General features: G+C 34.4%; 1 protein-coding gene across 4 annotated transcripts in view; it reads right to left on the minus strand.

Moving 5' to 3' along the window:
* The window catches only part of ksr2 (kinase suppressor of ras 2), a 105,292-nt gene that overhangs the window by 57,356 nt on the left and 39,423 nt on the right, over positions 1 to 8,513 (minus strand). The window lies entirely within an intron of this gene.

Below are 8,513 nucleotides of genomic sequence, written 5' to 3' on the forward strand. Positions count from 1 at the left end.
TTGAGCTAAGGAGAGTGGGTTGTACTAGAAATGCAAACAGTAAAATTTTGTGTGTGTACAGGTGTGTGTGTTTGTGTGAGATCATGAAGATTTGTATTTGGCTTATTCAGTTATATGTCATACCTATCTATGCAATACAGTGGAATACTGCACTTTTTGGTATATCAATTTAGCATACCACCCCTATTAGTCAAACATTTTAATTTTATTTTATATATATATATTATACCCTCATTGGGGGCTGAGCCCCCCTAAAATGAAAATCATAAAATATAAACTAATGTGAAATTAAAATGTGAAGTGTTTATACAATATGGTAGTATTTATTGTATTTTTTGTTTTTTTATTTCATTTGCTGATATTATTCAAACACAAATCTGTCATATGATATTCATTGTACAGTACTGTAATTGTGTCTTTTAAATGGATAATTCACCCAAAAATTACTCAAAAACTTGGTGTTCAACAACTGTTGGTTTCTTCTCTGAAAGATACTTTAAAGAATGTTGGAGTTCAAATAACATTGTACTTCACTGGCTTTCAATGTATGGCAAAAAAAAAAGAAAGGTTGTCACTACATGATGACAGAATTATCATTTTTGGGTGAACTATCCCTTTGATGCTGCCACTCAGAACCTCATTTTTGCCAGATAAATTATAAAAATTAATTATATTTAAATTTACATTTATGCATTTGGCAAACACTTATCTAAAGCGACTTGCATTGCATTCAAAATATACATTTTTATGAGTTCATACATGCACACATTTCATGCTTTCCCTGGGAATCATACCCATGACTTTGGCATCATTAGCGCCAAGCTCTACTGTTTGAGCTACAGGAATAACATCATTTGTATATTACAGAAACTTTACAAAAACTTCAGTGCAGTTTGACTGTAGTTTAAATCATGAGTAGCATGTAATTTGGGAAGCTACAGTTTTAAAGCAGCTTCCCCAACACTGCTAACTGTCATCCGGCTCATCAACTTTGACTAGCACAGAGGCCTGGAGAGACATTGGCCTTTATGCAGATGCATGTTGATGCTCATTAGCATAGCAAATAAGCCTTGCTAATTATCTCTACAGCAGAGAGCAGCACTCAGCTTGAAAAGGGCAGAGAGAGAGAGAGGTGGCCTGGGTACATAAGCAAAATTAATAGCCCTCCACTCCACGCTAAAAAAAAGTTTAAGGGGTAACAGGAGTGTTTTCAAATGGAGAGAGAGAATGTGACGACAGCTGAATATTGCAAAGATAAAGCAGTGATGTACATAAACATAGAAGAATTATCACAAAAAAGCCAATATTTTGTGATACATTTTTGAAGATATACAATATACATGTGTGTGTAACATATTAATATTTTTCGGAATATATATATGTATATAACACTCTATTATATATATTATATAACACTCTATTATCAATTCACAAGGCTCCCAGAAGATGTTGAAACTGACGCACTCAGGATATTCAGCCAAAGTGTGGACACATCTAAAACACCACTGAAATCATATTCAACAAATTACAATGGCAAATTAATCTAAAAAATCCTATCAGTTACGATCCAATCACAAAGGCGGAATCAGATGACATGCAAATCAAACAGCACTAATTTCATCATCTCCTGCTTCTTCATTCCAGCAGTTTTCCCCTTCAAACCTGCCAGATATAATAAAACAGCTGTCAAGCATTCCACACTCCAAACGCCTTTCAAAAAGATCTCTCTCACACACATACATTACAATACAGGACCCAGCAAATAGAAAGAATGCTGCACAGCACAAATGACACCATGAATGATGACCAGAGAGAAAATGACATTCATGTTAGCGCTTTGTGAGACGACTAAAGGATAGACGCATTCTCACGGTCTCCATAATATGGATTCTTCTCATATATAATCAGAGGGAACGCTGTGCTAGATGCACATTTGAATGTGGAGAGAATTCGTCTGTCTCATTAAAAATCCCTCATTAGGAATTCTGGAGTGCGTGTGAGCATGCATGTCTCACAGTGTGAGGGTCAAAGGTTAATGCGAGTTGTCAAAAGGCCTGTAATTAAGAGGAAGAAACATGGCCACTTCTGTCTCTAGAGACAATTAACAGTTTTCCAAAGCATCAAAAAGACCCCATTCCTGAAGAGAACCACAATTTCAGACCCCAAACAACCAGTGTCTGAGCTCTTGAATATAAAAGTTCTTCGATAAAAGATTTGTAGATGATTCTTGGGGTTTTTAATTAACAGCACAGAGCAGAGTTGAAGCCATGATCTTGCAGTATTAGTCCTGAGACCTTTTGAGACCTGATGAGCGTGGCCTTGGTCTGAATCTCATTACGTGGTGTCTTGCTCTGGGTATAGGTCTCAGGTTATGGCAGTCTATTTCCACTGTACTAAAGGTGATAATTATTTCTACTACTAGTCAACCGTGTCTTTTCAGGGGAAAGATGTTTCTACGGCTCTTCATGTCTTTGTGTGTATGGAGCATGAGCACTAACCACTAGGCCACAGCTCTGACATTTGTATAATAATCTTAAAGTAAACTTGAATTACCCATTTTACTCACATAATGTGACATATTCGAAAGCGAAAGCAAGAAAAAGAGTGGTACTACTAAGAGTGGGATTGGATATTGAAACATAGACATTATATTAGACAGTGAATTTACTAATACAATGCCGAATAGATATTTGATTATTGGTTAACATTATCAGCCTGCATGACCTAAGTGGCAACAAAAGAAAAAGTTAGTCTTTCCATAGAATGAGCCAATTTTTTTTTTTTAATGGAATCACAATTGTTATGTAGTCTACAGACTGCAGACAAAAAATAGCCATTACAGATCAATCTAATCTTTTACATTAACATGTCACTAAATGTGTGCTGGCTCTAAAATAAATAAATAAAGACATTTCTATTCGGAATAAATGCTGTTTGTTTGAGCTTTATATTCATCAAAGAATCATGAAAAAAAATCATGTGATCATGTGAAAAAATGTCTTTTAAGCATTTTAAAACAGTTGTGCTACAGCATATGATTTCTGAAGGATCATGTGACACTGAAGACTGGAGTAATGATGCTAAAAAATTCAGCTTTGCATCACAGGAATAAATTACATTTAAAATTTTATATTTTACATTTTTACATTTGAGTCTATTCAAATACAACACAGTTCTTTAAAAAAACAATTTAAAAAAAAAGCTCCACAAATGACTAATATTATGGAAAAATTGTGAAAAGTTGTTTTGGAGCGTTTTTAGCCATGATCACAATTGTTATGTAGTCTACAGAGTGCAGACAAAAAATAGCCATTACAGATCAATCTAATCTTTTACATCAACATGTCACTAAATGTGTGCTGGCTCTAAAATAAATAAATAAAGACATTTCTATTCTGAATAAATGCTGTTTGTTTGAGCTTTATATTCATCAAAGAATCATGAAAAAAAAAATCATGTGATCATGTGAAAAAATGTCTTTTAAGCATTTTAAAACAGTTGTGCTACAGCATATGATTTCTGAAGGATCATGTGACACTGAAGACTGGAGTAATGATGCTAAAAAATTCAGCTTTGCATCACAGGAATAAATTACATTTAAAATTTTATATTTTACATTTTTACATTTGAGTCTATTCAAATACAACACAGTTCTTTAAAAAAACAATTTAAAAAAAAGCTCCACAAATGACTAATATTATGGAAAAATTGTGAAAAGTTGTTTTGGAGCGTTTTTAGCCATGCTCAGACAACAAAACTCCATTTCTGTCCACTATTTCCAAACTTACCGCGGAGGTCTACAACATTACTGTGGCAACCAAAGTAAAATATACCAGATACTGGTCCTGTCTTAGTGATGCTAATGATGCTTTTTGCACAATATTTCAGTAACCAAAGAATCATAGGACCACTGAAGCCAAGGAATTAAACCAAGCAGATGGTCTCAGTGCTTAGGATCTGAATGTGAAGCAAAAATGTTGTAGATCTGGATTTAGCTTAATGTAGAGAACTCCATTTAACAAGTAACTGCAAATGCTGGTCATAAATATATATAACCAGCATTTGCCTTGTCTTTTTTGTATGCCATGCATGTACACACCTAAATTTACTGCTCCACAAGTCAAGGGTTAATTATACAATATGATGACCTCCTTGCACAAACATGTCACTGTCTATTCAGCAGAAATGCATTTGAATTGACCAAAGGTGACAGTAAAGACATTTCTATTTCAAATAAATGCTGTTTGTTTGCGCTATATATTCATCAAAGAAATCATGAAAAAATGGATCACCATTTCCAAAGTATTAAGCAGCACAACTGTTTTTAACATTGCTAATAATAAGAAATGTTTCTTGAGCAGAAAATCAGAATATTAGAATTATTTCTAAAGGATCATGTGACACTGAAGACTGGAGTAATGATGCTGAAAATTCAGCTTTATCATCACAGGAATAAATAAAACTGTAAAATATATTAAAATACAAAACAGCTATTTTAAAGTGCAATAATATTTCACAATACTACTATTTTTACTGTATTTTTTGATCACATAAATGCAGTCTTGGGGATCCAAAAAAAATTTGATTTCATGTTGACTTTCATTTCGGTTCATCCATTAACAAACATGTCTTTAATACATTCTTAATTGACAGCTCCAAGTTTTCTCCAAATTATAATTAAACTGTCAATATCAGACTGTGTCAGGGTCTCACCAGGATGCATTTATAATCATTTTGGATGCATGCTGCACACAAGCTAAGCGTTTTTCATTCAGTCGTGATCCTATCAAATCAACAGAAAATCCAAATCCATTGTGACTTAAATTTGAAGCAGGTGTAAAACTTAATTTACCTGTCCTGACAGCAACTATGTTTCCTCTTTTTTATGATTTGGCTAAACAGCTGTTCTAATGAGATATATGTAGCACCAACGCAGTAAGAATTTAAAACACAGCATTTCACAATCAGCTTAAGCAAATATGTAAATCCGGCCATAAAACAATTACGGTTAGAATGTCCTGCAACTGGTGATGAAACAAACCATTATGAGGCAATAAGGCTTTATACAAAAAGTACACCTCAACAATAGCAGTGAAACAATGTGGGTTTGACAGACAAGCTCATTAGCTGTTTCAAAAAATAAATTGTAGCATTATGAAAACCTCCATAAATGACTAATATTCTGGATAAATTGTGAAAAGTTGTTTTTGGAGAGTCAGACAGCAAAAGCGCATTTCCATCAACTATTTCCACACTAACCGTACAACATTACTGTAGCGGCCAAAGTACATATTCCAGATACTGGCCCTGTTTTCGTGATGCTTGTGATGCTTTCTGCACGCTATTTCACTAACCAAAGCATCACAAGTTTATTTATAAGACCGAGGAGACCGAGCAACTGAATCAAGAAGATGGTCTCAATGTTTAGGATCTGAATGTGAAGCAAAAATGTAGTAGATCTGGACTGACAACTGATTAGCTTAAAGCAGCGAACTCCATTTCACAACTAGTCGCAAATGATGGTCATAAATATATAACCAAAGACAGGCTGTAGCTATGAGATATGCCTGGCCTTTTTGGTACGCCATGCACTTGGGCCAAAAACAAGACATTCAATTTTGGTGTCAATTTTCACATCAAATTAAATTTACAAAAGTGATTTTATATACATAGAAAGCATATTACAGTTTTTATGAATTGCTAAAACACTCTCAGCCAAATTCTCCCTAGCTTAAACCAATTTGTCGAATAAAGCACTCTTTCTGCTAAACCTTAAACAAGTTCAGGCAGTTAGGCTCTAAGGGCAGTTAGGCTCTATTTGCAAATCTCATGCACTCTTTTTGCAAAACTCTAAGCACATTCTCATTCACTTAAACACTTATCACACTGTGATGCATTTGTGCTGCAAAATGCTAAACACAAGCGGCAAAAGTTAAACACAACTAAAGCACAGTTGTCATCGTTTACACACAACGATTCAAAATTGTTCACACTTGTTCCTAATGATGTTATCAAACCAACTGTACATAATTCAGATTCAGACTGCCAGCTCAGAGTGCACAAGTGGCACAGGTGACTGAATGATGATACGAACAATAGATGGAAACAATCTGAGAAGGAAAGGAGCAAGAGTATATGTAAGAAGTGGAGGATGAGGAGGAAGAGGATGAGGAGAGAAAGAGTAAGGCTTAGAGAGTGTTATCAAGGCTGGATCTGTCAGACCAGAGGGTTTTTTTCTCTTTGTCTAGCAAAAAAGACAACATTACTTGTGATGTGGACAAAGTCCTCAGGCTGGACTGTCTCAGCACAAAGACATGATGCTGAGACAGAATGAATCTCTCATTGACCCTGATTTTACGATTGCACAACTTACAGTATTTGAGTGTACTGTAACATGCTATTCATTTAGAGTGTTATTTGACCTTTGCAGTTGGACTGCAGTATTTTTTCAGTATCCAAGTGCTGAATATATACAAGCATTCAGTACAGTTCAGTATTCAGCACAATACTATTCTTGCAGTACATACAGCAGGCCTATGCAATATATTCACCTTACACAGTTGCAATTACTATACTTTTTTACAGAATTGCAAAATTGTTTACTCAATACAATAAAATTTTTTTCTGTAATGTTCTGGATGCTGTGTTCTCCATTTTTCTCTGTAGTGTCTAATGAATGCTCTGTAGTGTTTATTTTATTGACTTTTATTGTGTGTGTGATCTGAGAGCACCGTTTGATTTTGAGTGCAAGTGAAATGGTTTTGCAGCGATTGTTTGATTTTGATGGAAGAGTCAGAGGTTTCGTGAATTTAGTTTGAGTATTTGGATTTGTGTTTAAGGTTTTGAGAAAATGAGTGATGGTTTCAAGAAATGTGTTTTAGCAATTCAGAAAAAGTGTTTTAGCAATTCAAAAAAACTGTAAATGCAAGTAAAGTGTCTCTACTTAAACGTTTCAAATAACTCTTGTGAATAAAATGTCAAAATATAGGTGAAATAATGTTCCATTGTCATTCAGCATAACAGATATATTTACGTAAAAAAGAATTATTCTGACCTGTACTCATTAAAATATATAAAAGAATAAGTGATCATACTAAATTTTATTATATTTTAAATGGTTACAAACTTCTAGCTGACAAATAGGTAAAACCTAGTAGTTAGGACAGTGAGAAAGATTGGTAAAAATCACAATTAGTTAGTATTTGGGGGCTGCACTGTAATCTAATAATTCTGTTTCTGAATATACTGGACAATTTTTTGTTATATGAATTATTGTTAGACTTAATGGCATTTTGACTCTGTAACTCATCGTAAAAATGTATGATAGTCATAGTTTTTTGCTAAGAAAAAATAAAATTAAGCATGACATTCTAATGTATGGAGAAAAAAATGTAAGATGTATTAAACTTTTATTGTTTTGATGTTTGAAAACCCTTTTTCGTCTTTGACCCATGTACATATACCTAAATGCACTGCTCCATTAGACATGGGTTAATTATACAACATTATATGACCTCCTTGTCATTGTCTGTTCACAGACTGTCCTGTGCATAAATCAGCAAAGTCTCAAATGAACAATACAAGTCCCAAATCAGGTCTACAGGAGGTATCGGAATAGCTTTGTCCTGATTGGATTTCCCTATTTGCTGGCATTCTCTGCATCCAGGCCCTTATTAAAGTGACATGCAAAGGGTCTGGATCACATCAGAGCAAGGGGACTGGTAATCACCCATCTAATGCCATTTAATCCAGTTTACTGATCTAAACTAGGAAGTAATGTCTCTCTATTCTTCTATTTTATCTTTTTCTCAAGACAACACAAGGCACAAGTGGCCTAACCATCATGAAACCTCAAGTTACTGATTTGAAAACTCCTATTGGTCACTCATGCATGACACACAAAAATTGCACAAGAGTCTAGAATATTGCTTACAGACTATTCCAACAGGCCTATAGATTGCTGTCAACGTTCCGGAATTACAGTAATTACATGATACTCTGATTAAACCGTATTAGTCTATTTTGTTTTACTTATTAATGTTATTTTGGTATCATTGATATACTAATATTTTTTTAATTTAATTTAAGTTTTATTAATTTTGTTGTGTTTTTGTCATTTTTATCCTGTCTTACAGGGAGTGCATATGTAAGGAATAATTGACGACGGGCCGTTGAATTATTAGAAAAATAATGCACACCCGAGGTGGTGATGCGGCCACGACGCGAAGCAGAGTGTGCATTATTTTTCTAATAATTCAACGGCCCGGAGTCAATTATTCCATTTATACTACGGTTACCACACCTCAAGACATCGATCAGATGATATATTTAAAGGAATTCGTCCGGTTTTTGTACTTAAATCGCTATTATGAGTAGGATTACTTCTTCCGCATCTCATCCAACCCCTCTTTTGCTAGTTCCAAAACGTCATTTTAAAGCTGGTAATGGAGGCTTGAGCCGTTGACAGCATTCTAATGTAGTTATTAATGAAGTTATTAGAAAGAGAGCGAGAA

This window comes from Sinocyclocheilus rhinocerous, unplaced genomic scaffold (assembly GCF_001515625.1).
Source record: "Sinocyclocheilus rhinocerous isolate Xijiao unplaced genomic scaffold, SAMN03320098_v1.1 scaffold352, whole genome shotgun sequence".
Lineage (NCBI taxonomy): Eukaryota > Metazoa > Chordata > Actinopteri > Cypriniformes > Cyprinidae > Sinocyclocheilus > Sinocyclocheilus rhinocerous.